Source organism: Tamandua tetradactyla, chromosome 5 (genome assembly GCF_023851605.1).
Source record: "Tamandua tetradactyla isolate mTamTet1 chromosome 5, mTamTet1.pri, whole genome shotgun sequence".
NCBI classification, from domain to species: Eukaryota; Metazoa; Chordata; class Mammalia; order Pilosa; family Myrmecophagidae; genus Tamandua; species Tamandua tetradactyla.
In genome coordinates, this window is record NC_135331.1 from 172,277,073 (window position 1) to 172,297,280 (window position 20,208).

General features: G+C 40.1%; 1 long non-coding RNA gene across 1 annotated transcript in view; it reads right to left on the reverse strand.

Moving 5' to 3' along the window:
* The window catches only part of LOC143682877 (uncharacterized), a 29,717-nt gene extending 23,767 nt beyond the window's left edge, over positions 1-5,950 (reverse strand). Inside the window, exon 1 of the long non-coding RNA XR_013175341.1 lies at positions 5,847-5,950. This is a non-coding gene — a long non-coding RNA (uncharacterized LOC143682877). The remainder of the gene's footprint in view (positions 1-5,846) is intronic.
* Positions 5,951-20,208: the final 14,258 nt, after the last annotated feature.

Sequence of the window (20,208 nt, forward strand, 5' to 3'; positions counted from 1 at the left end):
ATTGACGTTTTGGGTCCCCTGGAATTAATGTCACTTCTGAACCAGTGTCTAATAATCCCCGAAATATCTGATCATTTCCTTTTCCCCAATGCACAGTTACCCTGGTAAAAGGCCATCGGTCTCCTTGGGGAAGACCTAGAGGAAGGTTAACAGTATAAATTTGTGGCAGTGTAACAGATTTCTCCCCCATAGGGACCTGGCCTCCCCTTCATTCAAGGGGCTCAGGGTCTGTAAACTGTTTCAAGTCTGGAAATTGGTTAAGGGGCCGTGACTCTGTGTTTTTGTAATTCAGGTTAGACTTCTGTTCCCTTGACCTAGAACTCTTTTGTTTATACAGCTCCAACAAGAATTTACTAGACTGCCCTTCTATTGTGTTTCTAGGTACCCCATGATTTACTAGCCAATGCCACAAATCTCTGCATGTCATATAATTTTGATGCCTCCTTTGAGTTTGTTGTCTATTATAATACCCACATCTACCCTGTCTTTGGTGATTAAGTGCTGCCACCTGGCTTCTGCCAACTCGGGATCCTGTCATCCCCATTGTGTTTAAGGATTCCAGCTCAGTGACAGCAGTTCCTACAGTAATATCTGACCTACAGAGAAGTGCAACCACAGAGCTCTTGAGGGATGATGGTGCTAGTCTCACAAATTTATTTCTCACTGTTCTGGTAAAAGGTGCATCCTCTGGACATTCCTGGGGTGTAAGAGCAGGCTTTGCATGATAAATCCACTCTAACATCCCAATCTCTCTAAGCCTCTGGATCCCCTCATCTACATCATACCAGGGCAGTTCTGGCATTTCAACCTCAGGTAATGTTGGCCACCTTTTGATCCATGTTTCAACCAACCACCCAAACAAGCTGTTAACACCTTTTCTAACTGCTCTAGCTATAACATTGAATGCAGAATCTCTGCTTAGTGGGCCCATATCAATAAATTCAGCCTGATCCAGCCTTATATTCCTCCCACCATTATCCCACACTCTTAAAATCCATTGCCACACATATTCCCCTGATTTCTGTCTATATAAATTGGAAAACTCACACAGTTCTTTTGGAGTATAATGTACCTCCTCATGTGTGATACTTTGTACCTCACCTTTAGGGGCCTGTTGGGACTTTAGTCTAGTTATAGGTCTAGAAGAAATGAGGGGTGGCGGGGGTGGGTCATGAAAAGAATTAGAAATATCTTCGAAGCCATTTGCTTCAGGGCTTTCATTTGCAGTTTCATCTGGTGAAACAGGATTAATAACTCTAGGGCTAATCCCTTCAGGAGGAGGTTGGGTGGCCAATTCCTCAAGGCAGGCTGGAGGTGGGGCAGCTATGTCCTCAGGGCAGACTATTACAGGGTTATCTAAAGAAGGCTCAGCATGGTCTAGGGTTTCAACCTCACCCCCAACATCATTATCAATCCATATGTCACCATCCCATTTTTCAGGGTCCCACTCCTTTCCAATCAATGCCCTCACTTTAACGGCAGACACCATGCAAGACTGAGATTTCAGTTTACGTTGTAAAGTTGCTACTCTAACAATAAAATTCTGAGTCTGATTTTCAGAGATCTCAAGTCTACAGCTACAGGAAATAAAATTTTCCTTCAGGATACTCATAGAAACCTCTACATCTTTCAGACGGCACTTAAGCTTCTTGTTTGAAGCCTTAAGCCCATCCCTTTCACCCTTTAATGTAGACAGTGTATCTAACAACAACCAACCAACATCTCTATAACTCTTATTTCTACAAAACTCTGTAAAGGTGTCAAAAATATTATCCCCCAGAGTCTGGCTTCGTACAAGCGAAGCATTAGGAGAATCGAATGATGATATTTTGACTATCTCCTTTGCCAACTCAGTCCATGGATTGGGAGTGTCATTCTGATTACAGGAATCAGAGTCCTTAGTGTCTCTGAGCCCAGTCAGAGTAGAAAACCATTCATAAAAACCCATTTTTAAGATTCTGTTCCTTAAGAACCACTCCTGGTACCAAGATGTATTGGTTAGGGTTCTCTAGAGAAACAGAATCAACAGGGAACACTTGCAAATATAAAATTTATGAAAGTGTCTCATGTGACCGTAGGAATGCAGAGTCCAAAATCCACAGGGCAGGCTGCGAAGCTGATGACTCCAATGGATGGCCTGGATGAACTCCACAGGAGAGGCTCACCAGCCAAAGCAGGAATGGAACCTGTCTCCTCTGAGTCCTCCTTAAAAGGCTTCCCATGATTGGATTTAGCATCACTAATTGCAGAAGACACTCCCCTTTGGCTGATTACAAATGGAATCAGCTGTGGATGTAGCTGACGTGATCATGACCTAATCCTATGAAATGTCCTCATTGCAACAGACAGGCCAGCGCTTGCCCAATCAGATGAACAGGTACCACAACTTGGCCAAGTTGACACCTGTCCCCAACCATGACACTCCCCATGCCATCACTTCTAAACCTATCTTTGTAAATTATAGGCTTCTTCTATCTGCTGCCTTATATCATACATATCGCCAGGCTTAGCTCCTGCAAAGGGCTCTGCCCAAAGCAAAAGCATGCATAAGTTTTGTAATGACTTTTCACTACTTACAGATTATTTTCATTTGTTTTTACAATCAGGGTCTTCTTGCATAGCTTAAATGGAAAGGTACCTACCATATGGATTTATCATTAATTCTAATAATAGAATAACTGGTAAAAAAAAAAATATCTACATGCAAAATGTTGAACAAAGCTTTGATTCTAAAACAGTTGTGTTCCAGGAAGTCATCCCAAAGTTACTGCAGGTTCAGGAAGATCTAATGAATGACCTGTGAGTATCACAAGCACTCTGATTTCAGATGCTTAAACCCTTACCCTTGCCCCTTCTCATGGCTCCTGAATCACTACCTTTCCAACCCCCCTAACATGGGCTAGTTACTGGCTGTCCACCAGGCCCTCCTTGCTTGTTGCTGGGAAGATGATCTCACACTGGGTTAACTAATTCTCATGTTGGATATTGTTTGGATTCAAAGAAAATATAGCCTTTCCCTTTATAATCTTGTAAATTTTTGTTTACTCAAATAGCTCAAATTTTTAAAATCCTCTCCTAAATTAAAAGAAATAAAAGCTTATATAGAGAGTATGAGGAAAAAAGCAGAGCAAACATTGGTTAATGAGATGAACAGCCATTGAAAATTCATTTTTCATCACTCTTGCCTGCTTCGATTCCTCCTGACTAAAATAGTCCATGATGATGAGAGACACAGAAGAGAAAACAAGCAGACCTTCATGAATCACTTCGAAACACTGTCTTCCTTATTCCCCTCTAGCACCTACTTCCCCTGTGGGTCAAACCTTTCCTTTCTTCCTTCTAGAGCATAAGGCTTTTATGAGAAAGTATTTCCACAACTTTTTCTTGATCTCCTTCATCAGGTTTAATTTTGACATATGTCCTTCCTTCTCAGAACCCCTTAGGGACTCCCAGTTTCTTCCCAAATCAGATAAAAACTGGCTGGCAGCTCTTACCAGGGTCTTTGTCAAATGACCGTGGTATCCTACCATTCAAGCACAAGGCCAGGGCCCTGGGACAGCACGCCTCATGATACCTGAAGGACCATTTGACCTTCATGTGGTGCCAGAAGTAGGGTCTTTACATTTATCTTGGTCTTTACACTTATCTTTGGAAACATGGACCCACCCCACAACCTCGCCTCTCTAATCCAGTCCTCCCCTAACACTTTCAGTTCAGACAGGCAGATTTCTTTGCTTTTCCTCAGAATGTTCACTTGAGTTCAGTTATTTGTTTCCCTCACCTGAAAACACCCTTCGTCACTTATCTCCACCTTTTCAAAGCCTTCTTTCCCAGTGGCCAAGGCCCAGTTCAAACCCTACCTCCCCACAAAGCCTTCCAGAGACTTCCCCAGCTCTACATGTCCTATATTTCAATTCACAACTTCAATCACCAAGAACAGAGTCATTTCTGTCTATAGCCACCAGGTGCTGGGACTTTAAAAGTGCTACAAGGCAGGCTTTGTGAGAGTTTCTGTGCTATTGGAGAGAATAAGATCGATATTTAAGAAGATAAACATCAGTTTAATCCAACAGTATGTGCCACCTTGCCTTTTCCCACAAAGCATTAAGTGATAAGCTAGAGTGATCTGTGTAACTCATTTGACACTTAAAATTTGCAGACTTACATACAGGACGGCTGCTGACAAACACCGAGTTGTTAGTCAAGATATGGTAACATAAAGGAGTTTCTCCTCTGTTATCTGAACATTTGGGGAGGTCAGAAAACCCTATTAAACTGCTTTGTGGCCCTAGTAGTTCCCGTATAATACAGCACGCGAGGCCCAGCAGCCTCTGTGCAGCCTCTGGAGGCGAAGTCTTAGGTCTGAATTCCAGCTTAGTGTTCTTGAACAAATTGTGATTTCTCTATGCCTGAGTTTCCCCACCTCTAGTATGGGGATAATAAATAGACTTCCTCACCTCCTAGAGATTTTTGGAAAATGAAATGAGATAATGTATGGAAAACACTTTGCACAATGCCTGGCATATAGTACAAAAAAAAAAGGTTAGATATTTTTCACATAGTCTCATTATATCCAGGATGCAAATAACTATCCTCCCATTTATAGGTACAGTTATATAATGAATACTATATATAGTTTTCATCATATAAAATATTATATAGTTATATAATGAAAACTATATATAGATATAGTTTCATTGACCCTAAGGAGTTAAAGATTCAGTTGAAATGCACCTTCTGTATGATTGGTCCTTTCTGGGTTAAAAAAAAAAAAGTTAGAACTCTTATACTTAAAACCTACTCTGGAAAATAAGTTTTTAAAGCTCTGTGTCCTATTGCCTGAGGGACCTAGCACAGAATTCCATAACTCTGGGGTGGGAGATGGGGGGGGACTCACAGCAGGGGACTCCACTTTACTCTTGGCTCTGCAGGTGTTGAGCCCAGGAGAGTTAACTACAGGCTGGCCACATACCCTGGCTTGCCCAGGACCGGCCAGGTGATGCGGGTGTCCTCCCGACATAATTAATGAGCGCTCCCTTTCCTTGTCAGAAATGGCCGGGGTTCGGGCAATAAATTACGCCGTCACCCGAGTTGGAGAATTTGCTTTTCAGTTCTCCTTCAGAAAGCAGCGTGTAAGGGGGAGGGCACAGCCTGATTTAAATCCGGCTAGCACAGGTACATTTTGCCCAGCGCTAAAATGGGGCCTAAGGCAAGTTTTGATAATTACACAACGGGCGGGAGCTGTCGTACAGAGATGTGAATTTCCTTTCCCTTCCTCCTACCCTACGGTGTGAAAAGAAAACAAACCCAGGAGTGCCCTTTTTGGAAGTTAGTGCTGCATGCACACAGCACGAGGCTCGCAGCAAGCACAGGCTTCTCGGTGCAGGAGGGGAGGGGAGCGGCCCTCCCGGGGCTCCTCCGGGAGTACTCAGGCAAGAGACCCCATGGCTCCTGATTACAGTCCTGAGCTGTAATCATTCAATTACACCCTTTTATGTTCTATTTTACTGCATCTGAAAGGGGCAGGGATATCTGGATATCTAATAGCTGCGTTTACTGGGAAGTGAGCTGCTAAAAATAGTCCCACGCTCTGTGGGCAGGTTTCCAGGAAGTGCTTGGCTTTACCCGCAGAGCAGAACTGAAAGGGGCCTAGTCATCGGGCTCTTTACCTGGTTCGCTTGCCCATCTCACGTTTAGAAGGTTGGAGGCTTATATCTTTTTTTTTTCACCAAGGGAAATAGAATCTTGGAGGGATGTAGGCGAGCATAAAGGGGAGTGATTTTAATACTGAAATGTTCACAGAGATAATAACCCGAATGACTTGAAGCCAATTATGAATATCATACCCGTACCACCGCCGCGACCAAATGCGGGTTATGTTTTCTTCCAGTCGGAATGAGGATGGTTCTAGATTTCTGAGGCCCGAATAATACCTGTTGTCAACTGTTATTCTCTCCCGCCTCAGAGATGGCGAGGGAGAGGTCCCAAACCTTCCTTTAAAAATAAAAGGCGAATATGGGGGAAAGCCCTTTAACTTGACAGAGGGGTGCTATTTGCTATATTTTGGAATATTTAACACAGAAGATGCCCCAGTTTTCTTACAATTCTTTCAAAGAGCCTAGAATGAGGTGAAGCCTCATTAGGATGAATTTTCACTATCAGAATTTTGGAGCTTGGCATTTTCCTTGAGTTTAAATGCCACGTTAATATGTTGGATATAGTTTAGTGCCAGTACTTTTTCTTATTTGAATTGAGATCAGTTATTAAAAGGTCAAATATTGCAGGTGCTTTCATGGAAATGAAATACAAGGCACACATGGTAAACACTTCTTTAAAAATGCTAATGCTTATCTTTAGTTAGCATTAATGTCTAAATGATAAAGATCCAAAATTGAATTACCCATTTATTCTGAACTTTAATATAATAAATGAATATACAACCCTGCCTGAAATTAAGGTACAGTATAATTATTCATGTGCTAGAAACACAAAATTAAGGTTTTTAGTTTTTTTTGTTTTTTTTTGTTTTTAATTAAGTGAACTATTTCTGGGGAATTTGGGATGCACTAAAGATAAATTTCATAAATTATGGGTACCTGCCCATGCAAAAAAAAAAAGATATTTCATAAACAATTTTTCTTGATGCACTTTGGACAGAAACAAATAGTGGATTTAATGAAAGGATTCCATGGAAGCGCTAACAAATGTTTGTTTTCATGAGGAAATAAACACCTTTACATGTAGTAGACTTGATGTGGGAATTGATTCCGCCTTATACTTCAGTTTTGCTTCAAATTGTTTATTTCTATAAAAGGGGGCGGGAATGGTTTCTGACAAAAATCTTTCAGTCTGCTGTTAATGAATCACTTGTGGTCAGGTTCACAGACAAAAGCCTTTTGATGGACCGATAGGGATCAAGTTTCCAGCCTTTTATGCCTGGTCTCATTCCACAAAGAAAAAAACAAGTCAGAAGAGGAATGTTTGGGGGCCACGCGTCATTGTACATTTTTAAGATAGGGGCAGCAATCAAGAAAGTTGCTTTAAGAGTATGCTCTTCTCCCAGGTTTGCCACAGACAGTGTGATAATTCCTGTACAATCTTTGTGCATTTAAGGCACAGCATTCACTTTTTGATGGTGACGTCATGTATGGGGGTAGAATTGTAAGCGCACAGTAGAGCCTGTCCTAGACCTGCCTCTAAGTAGCCACAAGACATTAGCCAAGTCTTCCAATGCCCCAGTCCTCAGTGTTCAGTTTTGTCAGATGACTTCTTCTGAGGCCCCTTCCTGCTAATTCCATCCACATTTCTTTCATTTCCTGCCAACCTTTTTTTTTTTTTTTTAGTTCGTCAGGTAATTATTTGGCTGTTAATAAAAATTAGGAACTACGTTATTTGTGATAATGAAGTTTCAAAATTGAAAACAAACTTTTTACCTTATCTTTGGTCTTGTGGCAGTTTAATAAATCAACTTTTCACAACTTCTTAGGAGGTTCCTATCTTTAATTTTAATCACAAAGGAAGTAGCAATTTACAGGCAGGAACATCAGAAAATAATAAAAGTGGCTTAAAAAAAAATAAAGGAAAGAAAAGGAGAGGGGAAAAAATCAACCAGGGGCAGGGATATATGCAATTTCTACTCTTAAGCAACACCCTGGTGTTTTAGTAAATTAAGAAGCTGGTTGATACACATTTTATGTATAGAAGCGGAAGTGGCATGTTACTAAAGGAGAGTTGATTAAAGGTCAGATGTCAACCATATGGCTGTGATTTTTATGTGCCTTTTACATTCATTGCGCCCCCATAAAACTAAAATGTGACTAGTTAAATAAGTGTTGCTAAAACAGGATATTGAGGTTGTAACACTATGAAAGCATTGAGAAAAACTCTTGGAGAAATTCAGAAGTTATTTCACACATTTATTTCTTAAATAAGACTGAGCTCATTCGTTTTATCTTCATTTTTTAGTTGGTGTCATTTACACACACATTCATACGCACATATATCATTAAGTTAAGTTTTCATGAAGTTGCTAAAAAAAGTTTGCAAATATAATAAGTTCTCAGATACTTTTGGAATGCAAAAGCACTGCATTGGAATGGAAAATGCAGCTGAGTGTGCCATGATTTTAATTTTATACTTTAAGTTATTGTAATGGAATCCCAGACATTGATATTCACACATTTAAAAAATCAGCTTAACGGCGAGTGATGGTGGCTCCGTGGCAGAATTCTCGCCTGCCATGCCAGAGACCTGGGTTTGATTCCGGGTGCCTGCACATGCAAAAAAAACAAAAAACAAAACCAATTTAAGACCTTTGCTCACATCCACAATAATTTCTCAGATAGGGAGGGCAATGTGGCAGGGCCCTGCTTTAAGAGCTCAGAGAACTTACTTCTTGTTCCCAGTTCACCACTTATTTGTGTTACCTAGAGTGTAACTCAATCTCCATTTGCCTGGTTTCTTATTGCATCTATGAAGTAGGGATAAAGTAACTTCACTAAAAACAGAGGATGGGAGCAAAGTCACTTATCTCCCTTCTAGCCCTAAATTCAGTGAATCTATCCACTCATGGCTCAAATACACTGAAACTTTAATTTCTAAGATAGTGAAGGGAAAAGCAAAAAAAAAAAAAAAAGCAAGCCAGCTCATGGCACCCCCAGAAAGGGTCATCACTGATTCCTCTTTCTCCCAGCTTCCAACTATGCTCTGCTTCTCTCCTGTTCTCCTACCACTGCTGCCTAGCTACTAGGTCCAGGGGCTTGTCACCTAATGCCAGGACTTCTGCAGTAGTTATCAGCCATCCCTCTGCCTCCCTTGATTCTGTGTCTCTTTCTCTCTCTTCCTGTGCTTTGAAACCTTATGTCATAAATTTCTGATTGGTTCTGATACTCAAGCTTTTTCATAATCCAGCCTCATTTTTCCTTTTCAGCCCTATTACTTTCCATTCTTTGACCCACAGAAATTCTTGACTCCAAACACAAATTATTCACTAGCTCCTCAATTAGAACTATAATGTCTTGTGGCACGCTTAGCCTTTGCCGTATTATGCTCACTCTCTCTTCACATGCGATGAGTTGGAGAGGTCCTTGCCAACTAATGCAATCTTAGCAATCACTTAATGTCACATTCAAGTCCTATCACTGCTTTGAGGTGCTTTCTCTCTCTCTCCTCTGAGCTCCTTTAATAAATCATGTCACTACTACTCATCTGACTTTTTACATCTACTCTTTTTGTTAAAAGTTTTACTGCCCATGGGTAGGACTTATCCAATTCAGTATTTCCCAAACCAGGGCTAGAGACCCATGAAGGGGGCAAAGACTGGCTCCATCGTGCCCTGTGGAGCTCAGAAAGGACGCCAGAAACTTCTCTGATGGTTCCCCCACACTGAATTTTCCTAGGCTGCCCAACAAATGTAGCCTGTCAGCTCACTTTCCTCCATAGCATTGAAGAAACTCTGCATCTTTAAATTTGCACGGCCTCTTCCTTTGCCCAGAGAGGGTTGAAACAATTGCTTTCCTCAGATCCAGGACCCAGTAATCTGAATTTGCTAATCAAAATCTGTGATTACTAATTGGCTGTGCACACACCTGTTCTTGAGGAAGAGGACTTTTATGCCTCTTGCTTTCAGCAGCAGCTGACCATGAACAGGACCCCACACTGGCTTGCCATGAGAGTAGGGGATGGGTGCTGGGAACTGCCACACAGAGAGAACAAAGTACTTTACCATTATTTGTCAGCCTCATCCTCCCACTCTTCCCTGAATGCTGTACAATGTTCCTCTGGCCTCTGGAGCTTCAAAATAGTTGTTTCAGACAGTTTGGCCCATTTAATAGTTATTTGGGTGGAAGAACTGAATCCTAGAGCTCCCCACTCTAACACTGTGCTGGTTTGAATCTGTTATGTACCCCAGAAAAGCCTATGTTCTTTTAATCCTTCCCTGTGGGTGCAGACCTATTGTGGGTGGGAGCTTTTGCTTAAGTTGTTTCCTTGGAGATGTGACCCAGCCCATCCAAGGTGGGTCTTAATCCCCTTGCTAGAGTCTTTTCTGAAAGGATAAAGGATAGAGACATTTTGGAGACAGCTCAGAGAAAGAAAATGTCCCAGGAGAAGCAAGAAGGACCCACAGGAGCTAAGAGAGCCATTTTGAAACTAGAACCCAGGAGAGAAGGACCAACAAAAGTTGCATGTACTTTGCCTGTGACAGAGGAACCCCAGATGCCAGTAGCCTATCAGAGAGGTATCTCCCTCTTGATCCCTTAACTCAGACATTTTCATGGCCTCAGCACTATAAATTTGTAACCTAATAAATCCCCTTTGTAAAAAGCCAACCTATTTCTGGTATATTGCATCCCAGCAGCTTTAGCAAACCAAAAGAACCATCTTTCCCAGAATTCCCTAAGTAATTTTAAGAATGGAATTCATTATTAAAAACAGTCATTATTTTAGCTAATCGTGAACTGTCTGTAAAGCCTAGTTTTCGTATTTCCCTAATATTTCATGTAATAAAGTAAAAGACTTGCTTCCAGAAGTTTAAATGTGACATAATGCAGGTATTAATTACATAGCTAGATCATACTTTGCTACAATCTATCTTGTTTTACATAGTCTGACTTGAGAGGGGAAAAACATAGAAGAGTGTAAGAAGCTAGAGAGGTTGAAGATGTGAGCAATTTTTCGTAGATTTCCTCCAGTGACTTTCTGGTCACATGCCCAGGTATGGGTAATGCTGTGTTGGTCTGAGGCTTCCTCCCTAGATGTGCCAGGAGAGGTCTCTCGGAGCTTCCATTAGTGCTCCTAGCTTGAATTATAACATTTCTCCAAACTGGGCAGTGTTTCTGGCTCCCAGAGTCTCATCCTTAGAGACAGGAAAAGAAGATGCCTGTGGTTTTCTCCCTCCTGTATTGTTTTAAAGAGAAGCATTTGCCTGATGTTGCTGAATGCTTCTTAATTATCATTGCTCTCAATTTAAAATTGTTTAAAAAATAGACTTTTAAAATGAATTTCCACTTCAAGTTCTGTGTACTTAGCTGGTGTCTTAGGCAAGCATTCTTTTGGTGATTAAGGCGGTGTTTGGAAAGTCTCCAGTAGATGAGTTGTGTCTCATGAGCTCAGCCTGGCAGACAGTACCTGTGGGGGAAGCCTTTCTAGCTAAGAGCCAAGAAACCTTAGAAATTCCACATCTCAGTTCTGAATAGGTATGTACCATCATGGAGACCTGGAAATGATAAGAGCTTTTAAAAAGAGGTATTTCTCTGTAGCAAACATAATTGCTAAAACCTGTTACTTAATGTGGCAGTTTGAAGCTATGTACCCCCCAGAAAAGGCCCGACTCTTTTGATCCCTTCCTGTAGGTGTTGACATATTGCAGGTAGGACCTTTTGATTAGATTATTTCAATTGAGATGTGACCCACTTTATTCTGGGTGGGTCTTGACCCTCTTGCTGAAGTCCTTTATAAGAGGATAAAGGACACACAGAAAACAGAGATGAAATTAGAGTTGTAGAGAAAAGCCCAGAGAAGCTAAGAGAGGGCCCACAGAAGCTTAGAAAGGAAGCCACTGGAATCACAAGCTGAAAGCAGCAAAACCCAGGAGCGAAGGACCAGCAGATACCAGCCACATCTGTCTTCCCATGTGACAGAGGTGTTCTGGATGCCAGCAGTCTGTCTACAGAGCCCACGTATCCTCCTTTTGATGCCTTAAGTTGGATATTTTCATAGCCCAAGCACTGTAAATTGTAAGTTAATAAATTCCCATTGTAAAAGCCAACCCATTTCTGGTGTATTGCATTCTGGCAGCCTTAGCAAACCGAAACACGTAACACTGTGCTAATCCATCTTTTCTGCTTTAACGGTCAAGAAACATCCTCAGCTATCTCTGTATTCCCTAGGTCTCCTAAGGAGTGGTCCAATAAGCTCTTCAGACCAGCTGTATAAAATTTAGTTTAAAAGCTTTACTTTTTAGGGAATTGTTATGAACACAAAAATCAGTCATTCACATTTAAGAAGAATTCATTCTAGATATTTTTTAAAATAATTTCATTTAGACATAAACCACCTCTAGTCTTAACTACTCAGAATTCTATAAATGTTTAGCCAGTGCTTTCAATGGAAAAATATGGTTATTCTGTTGGTTCGGTTGATCCAGTAATCTGCCTGAATGAGTCATACTTAATAAGTGGCTCTCCAGTGGGCTAACCCACTTTTCTCAGAATGGTAGGAAAATCTGTAGGAGATGTATCCCCCTCTTACTGGTTCACGGAACATTAAGTTATTATAGGCGAGACTATCAGCAGTGAAGAAATGCAGTTGGCTTTGTTTTACAGTGCTTCCCAAAATTTATTTTCCACAAAATTCTGACAAATTGGTTTCTGGTTATCATCTCCAGAACTGATATTCCTCAGAACATGCATTGAGAAATGTTGGCTTAAACATCTTGCCTTAAAGAAAAAAAGAGAAACTTGACCTTTTTTCCCCCAACATAATGTATAACTGAAAATAAGCAGCCATTTCATTTGTATCCCACAAAAGTGCCATTGTCTAATCATGGGTTAGGCATCATTTCTTGCAGTCCAACATGAGGGTTGTATGTTAAAAATGCAGCTGGGAAATCCATGTGCTGTCCGGAGCTGAGAAGGGAGATGCAAGATTAGGGAGCCCATATATTAATGCCCACACATTAGGAAGCTCATACATATATTAAAGAGTCCAATTCTAATTTTTCTCTTCGTCATTATTTTAGCTTTTTTATGGAAGCTGTGATTTTTCTTGTAAGCTGCATGAGACCCTTTGTGGAAATGGCAGGTACAGCAATAGTGGTTCAAGATACCCTGAGCTAGCTGAGCTCCTCATGAAACCACAGAGCTTGTAATGGATGGCTGAAATTACCCTCTATTAAGTCATTTAGGACCAATAGAAATTATTAGAAATAGTCTTTTCTATACAAAAACTGCAAAGGAGGAATTGTAAATCAATGAGGCACACAGTAAAAGCAATCAGAAGCAAGAATTGCACACATAGTGATGCTTTCTTCATTAAGATATTTTGACTGAGTAATAACTTCTAGTTACATAAGGCACAGGACATAAAGCAGACAAGTTTAGTGGATCGAGTGTTTTAAAGAGAAGGAAATTCTGTCTCTTCTGAAGGCAGTGTAAACAGCCGAGGGGAAGTGGGGGCAAAGGCTCATTAACACTTTACAGTAAGTCCTGGAAACCTCATGATTTTGTGATCTTGCTATATCAGCAGTGTCAGTTTGTGGCTGGAGAATGGTGGCTCCTTCCATATCCCAGAATCTACTGATTTACTTGAATTTCTAAAAACCTTCCCAATTCCTTAACCAGTAATTTTTCCAATGCTAATGCCTTGCTTCAGAGGGTGAACTGAAGAAGAGTCAAAAGAAGACCATGGAAGACATAATTTTTGGTTACAGTTGACATGCAATTTTAGTACAAACTTTTTTTTACCTCTCAAGTTGTTTACTTGCCCACTAAGAACTTGAACAAGAAGCCTGATCGCCCAGAATCAGTCCCATTTTTCACTTTAGAAAGAGAAATAATGATGGAGATTGACCAGTAGGCTTCTTTCCTTTCTCTCCTCGCCAAGTCTGGTGATATTTTAATTCCAGAGGTGCATCCCTGACAACCAGCGTGCCTTGCCAGACTATCATTACCTAGTCATCGGCCTAAGCCTGGTTGTGGTATCAGAACGGCGGCCTAGATTCCACAAGGTCATGGGCGCAGAGAGAAGTGCAGAACAAGAGGGAGAAGGAACCAGACAGAGAGGAAAGGTGAAATGTGGCATTTTGAGCAGGAGGCCCTGAGAAATTGCTGTTTTGATTTGAGTCAAGCCTCATGATGTGTGCATATGAGGAAGTACATATGAGATGATAAGACATATCTCAGAAACTGAAAGAAAAGAAAAGCTGTGAAAGAGACAGATTTTCCTTTGGACCATATTTTGTGTGAATTCAAGAAGTAGAAGGGACAGAGCCTAATGGAAAGGAAGCACGCCACATGACTGGGTGGAGCATCGCATCCCGCAGTTCCTATCACCTGTGACTCTCAGAAGCTGCAGAAAGCCAGACGCTTTCATAGGCAGGGAAGTCAGGTCTGGGATCGTGAGTCCACAAGGCAGCACTGGGGGTTAAAAATACAGGAATTTTTTATTCATGACTTCATAAAGGTCTGAATTCATGCAAAGGTATGAAGTATGATAATTATACTGACCAATAGTTATATGATGCTTTCCATTTAAAAAAAGATCCCACCCCCACCCCCCAGCCAAGGCCTCATTTAATCTCGCAAGTCCACTATGATGGAGGTTTCTATACTTAATTCATCTTAAATTGTATAATGTAGCCTTCACTTTAAGTTCCCTAAACCATTTTCATCATATTCATTTGAATTCTCTCTCCCAAATCTAGCATTTTATGATCCAGCCTCTATGAGTTAATTTGACCTTCATACCTGAAATACCACAGGAATCTCTGGACAGGCTCCAACTCCCAATTTTGCATTCATAAAATTTTATTCTCATTTCACAGCTGAGACAACTGGGGCCCAGAGAAGTTAGACCATTTTCCTAAAACAGCACAGCTAGAAATATGAGTAGAGGACTGTATCATTCTAGATGTTCTTTCCTTTGCACTGCACTTCCTTCATGGAACCCCTGCTCATCCTAGCCAGTTACAGTAGTAGTCCCTAGTACAAGGGCTCACCCTTAAAAAGCCTCCCCAAAATATGTGCTGAATTAGACAGAAATAATGTTCCCAGGAGTTTCTAAGGCCCCTACTTTAGACACCTCTAAGAAATAGGAACTAAGACAGTCCTGCATATTCTGAGTCTAAGAGACAGAAATTGGACACTTAGACACCTAGGATACAGCCTGGAGAGTAAAGAGCAGCTGTTTCCATTCACTGTGACCCCAGTTTCCTCTGGTATACATTACCATAGATGCAAATGTGGGCAGGTTAAGCTTTAAAAGGAATAATCCAAATCGGCATGCACACATGCGTGCCACACACACACCCTCACCAACACACCCCTGCCAAGTTCCTGCAAAGTGTACCTTGGATATTTCTAGGAGTCAGAAAAGCAACTTTAGGTGTGCCCCTCTAAGGGCTTGTGGGCTCTTAGGACATTCCTTCTTCCTGTGCTTCTATCCCTCACCAATGACCTCTGCTCAAAAGATACCTGAGTGTGTCACTTTGTTGTCACTACTAATGGTGTCATCCATGTGCCATGACACATCCCTGGTGTGCCCAGAGCTGCCCACCCTCAGAGTACCAGGGATGCTCTGTTTCCTACAGAGGGAAGCCATCATCTTACCCCCATATCTCATCACACTAAATCGTCACAAATCCATTTACCCATCCTTCACATGATCTCAAGAGACTTTCCACTTCTTCATCTTGACCCCACCCATGCGTCCTGGATAACAGGGGTATTGGCCACAGAGGCCACTATATTTTCAGATCTCCACCCTCCCTTTCAGCCAGCAGACCCACATGCAAAACAAATTGGGTCTATCAACTCTCCATTCTCATCAGGCAAATAAGTCTCCATCCCCATTAGGCCTAGTCTGGACGCTTCTGGCTACCTGTATAGTTATAAATGACTAAGGGTAAAACCCCCACTTTCCTAGGGCTGCAGCCTGTCATATTGGGGTGTCTGTTCCCCTGCTATTCCACCTTCAACTTGACCTTGTTATCTTGTCCACATTTCACTGAAAATATTGGGGAACTGTATAGTATGTTCTCTGCTCCAGGTATTTCTCCCAGAGACGGACCTGCCATTAATTAGAGGGCTCTGAACAGACCCCACTCTCAGCCAGGACTTAGAGAATTTGGAGAGATATGTTAAAGGATGATTAAATATTTAAAGCACTGAGATTAATGGAAGATAGCCATTAGAGAAAGAGCCTAGATTTTGAAGTCATAGAGACCTACATTTGAACCCAACTTCACCTTTAGAGCTGTGTGAACTTCAGCATTTACTTAGCTTCTGTGAATCCCTGTATTCTCGTGAAATAGGAATGATATGTACCATATAAGTTAAAGCAGTTAAAACAGTGGGAATGAAAAAAAAAGTATGAAATAGAAGTTCTATTTATCCTCACTCACAACTAAAGGAATCGTGACCCTAAATATTTGGAAAATTGAAGAACTAAAACCATTGCATTAAAGAAATAATGGAAACCCACTGTCCAAGCATGCCACTATGTAAGAGCCCCTGAACCAGGAGATCTCTCACGGTCTTAAAATATAGAAATGCTAAGATCAGGAACATCAACGTTTCAAAGTCTTACACTTCTCTACTCCACCTTCCAGTTGCTTCAAAGTGTGAATTCATGTTTTTTTGGCCTTGAAAATATATAATGATCCTGAATTTTAGGGTTAAAGATATGCCAATATCTTTCCATTTAAGATTAGCAAACACATTTTTAAATTAGCAAGCATCCTTCTCTATATTTTGAGTTGAAATGTGTTTTATTTTCACCACTATAAAACAGAAAAGAGAAGAACACTAATTTGACCAGGTTTAACTGGTGATTATTTATCAATATACAATGGTGAGAAAAATAGTGAGAATGCCAAAGATATATGTATCTATATGTGTATTTTTACACATTTATAAAAACGTGTTTTTGTAGGTGAATAAAAATGTACATTTATATATATCTTGGCAGTCATAGTTTATGTTAAAATAGAAATAAATTCCCATCCTAATTGTTCAATTTTTCTTATGTGTCTGTTGAAAGCAAATGGCTTTGTTGTCCCAAGTTTGGATTTAATTTGTAAGATACACTTTTTATATGAAACACCACACAAAGGAAAATAAAATCCTATCTGATATAAAGATAAAACAGTGTTTTTAGTTCCATAGAAACTATGGAAATATTTGGGTTGAAATATTTCCAGGAAATAGTAATAAATGAGAACATAATTATATGATATGAAATGAATAATATTGGAAACTGGTGAAATGTTGCTTGCTGCTGTCAGAATAGATCGATAGACATCCAGGAGGAAACTCAGGTAGTTTCCCCTCCCTTTACACCCAGGAGAATCAATATTGAAGGTATGCATCAGGCAAAATGTAAACACTGGACCCACTCCTATTTAGTATCCATACACTTAACACTTTACAACTTAGATCCCATAAAAGAGATGTCTAAGCCAGGGTGTATGTGCCACGTATAAATAAATATGACAAGATATAAATGCTCTTGATACAACTATAAGCCCCTAGATTCTATACATTTTATTTTTCACCTACCTTAAGGGGAGTTTCACAAGGCTGATCAGTTTCAGACATAAGTTTTGAGAAAGAACTGATTTTTTTTTTTCCTAGCGGTCTTCAAAAATTTTATAGTTATAATATAAATTTTAAATTGGAAAACTGAAAGGGTTCACAATCCATAAAATGCTTATGGCATTTCCAGAAATACCTTTTTAAATTGTTGCAATATAAGTTGAATACGCATTTCTCAATGGATTATTCTCCCTTGTTAACTTGACTGCAAAAGAGGCAGTAAAATATTCAACAGCCTAGTGAAGTCTTTTGATAAAGAATTCAGCTATAACAGCTACTCAACCAGTAAATGTCTTATTCAGGGACACCCTAAACATTTTTACCCCACTAATCATTCACAAAAATTCTCCTTCAGAAAAAAGGCAAATGAATGAAGAATCATCTCAAATTTCTCTAAGCAATCAAAGAACAAGTTTGCAATGTCCTTTTCAGAGGAGAGCGCACGCTGACCAAGTCACTTTGCTCTGTGTTTAGTTTGTATTTTCTCAGGTCCCAAGGATTTCTCTTTGGGAAACTATATTGGTTTAAAGCAATAGAGTACTCAAGAGTGCTGAGCAAAAGTGCTGGACAGATACAACATTGCTCCCTAATAACCTGAAAGAGTCTATGAAGCTTTGAAAGGAGACCCTTAGAAGAGGGCCAGACATATCCATGAAGAACTGTGGAGAAAAGCCCATCATAGCACATTTCAAAATCTTGCTTGATAGATTGAAGGAGTCAGGATCCAACTCACAATCATGGGTGATATTTGGTGACAGCTCGAACATGGACAGTGAAATCACATCATCCAAAAATCTCCCTTAAACAATTGGTTCAAACTTCTCTCTTCAAGATTTTTATTAGAACCATTTAAATTTAAATAAATAAATAGAGGAAAAACATCCCTTTCTCTCTGTGTTTCTAAAAGGCAAGAGAAGGGCAATGTGCATGAAAAGGAGAATAAAAGAACTTAAAGGAAATCAGACTTTGAATAATGAAACGATGCATGTAAACCCCCAAAGACTACTGCTTACAATTTTTTCTTATGAAAATCTTAATATTTAATGCGGTAAGAACATTGCCTATTTTACCCAATTGTTTTTAACATTTAAATATGTTAGTTATGCTAATTGTTGCTAATTGAATGTGGTTCGCTTTTGAATCTCAAAGTAGTTTACGAAAAAGTCTGATGAACGTTTATTTCCAGTGTATAGACAAAACTGCTCTGTCTCAGCTCCGTGACATCCCTGTGGCTTTGCATAGTGTGGTAAGACATCCATGGAACCCTTCCTAATCACTTTTACTCAGAGTCATCACTCTTTGCTTCTGAAAGCATCACATCTTTGTCTCTCATGTGATAGATTTGCCTACAGTGTTATGTGTTATATTTCTTATGTTTTTTCCTTAAATAACTATTTCATTTTGTTTGTGTACATGTTCTGCTTTTCCAAATATATTTCAAGATATTCAAGATCAGAGAGAGGGTCTTTGTATACACCATAGATAAAGGTGTCCTCTGAGGGCCCAAGCTATAGCTATGTGTGTATATATGTATGTGTGTTTGTGTACCAGAGAAATTCATATAAATACTCAAAAGCCATTTCCCATTTCCCATAGCCTCCCAAACAAAGGTCAACCTTTCAAGAGATCCTCAGCTTGGGCTAGATCAGTGTGAGTGGTGAGTTCAGTAGGATGGAATATGATTAGTTCTGGACAAGGCCCTTGAACGTTCTGTTCCATTTTCTATTTCTAGTGTGTCTATGGGAAGAGTTTTTGTCACTTCTAATATTATTCATAAGGTCAAGATGCCTAGTGAAATAGAAAACAATAACAGATACATTTTTCCTCATCTAACAATATTCAACTGTCCTGCAGACAACTGAAAATGTATGCATACAACATGCTTCGGTGTCTGATAGTGGGTGGAAAAGGCAGGTAGGGGAACTGAGGCCATTTTTTGTGCCCTTATCATCTTTCCTCATCATGTCATCAGTTTTCCTATGTGCAGGGTCACTGGACGCTTTTCACTAAAGACAGAGTTTAGGAATGGAGCTAGAGGTGTGAAAGTGGTGGGATCCTACTATGTACTAAGGCCCTGGACCTTCCATTCTAGCAATTCTCTAATAGATGGCAATGGAAAATAGATAATAAGCAAGGACATAAAAAATGAATGAATAATTTTAATAGTGATAAATGTCCAAAATAAATAAAAAGTAATGTTGTACTAGAGATATAGAAGGTGGGGTTAACTTAGGCAAGGATGTCAGATAATACCTCTTTAAGAAGATACGTTTAGATTAACACTGAACTGATATGAAAGGGTCAGCCCCATAAGACTCATGGGGTAGAATATTTTCTGTCAAAAGAAGAGCAAGTACATAACTGAGCCTCATGTCAGAAGTACAAAGAAAGGTGTGTGTGGCTGGAGCTTGGTGAGAGATGGGCAGAATGGTTCAAGATGAGGTCAGAGACATAAGACAAGCCACAGCATGTGGGGTCCTATAACCATAGGAACACTGGGGATTTTATTCTAAGTGCATTAGGAATCCTTTGGAAGGTATAGCACAGATGTAATATTGTCAGATGTGACATTTCAATAGATTACTCTGGCTGCTATGTGGGAAATGATTTGGTTTAGAGTAGGGAAAGAGTAGAAGCAGGAATATCCTATCTATGTAATCAAGCCAGAGTCAGGGCTGCCTGGAAATAAGGTGATAGCATTGGAGACAGAGAAGAATGGGAAGCTTCAGGTTAGGTTTTGCAGGTGGTGCTGAAGAATTGAAAGAGAGGGAGTAAATGACATAAAGATTCAATGACGACTCTTATGGGTTTGGACTGAGAAACTGGATGGGTAGTTGTATTAGCTAGGATTCTCTAGAGAAATTGAATTACTATGAGATGTCTGTAAATATAAAGT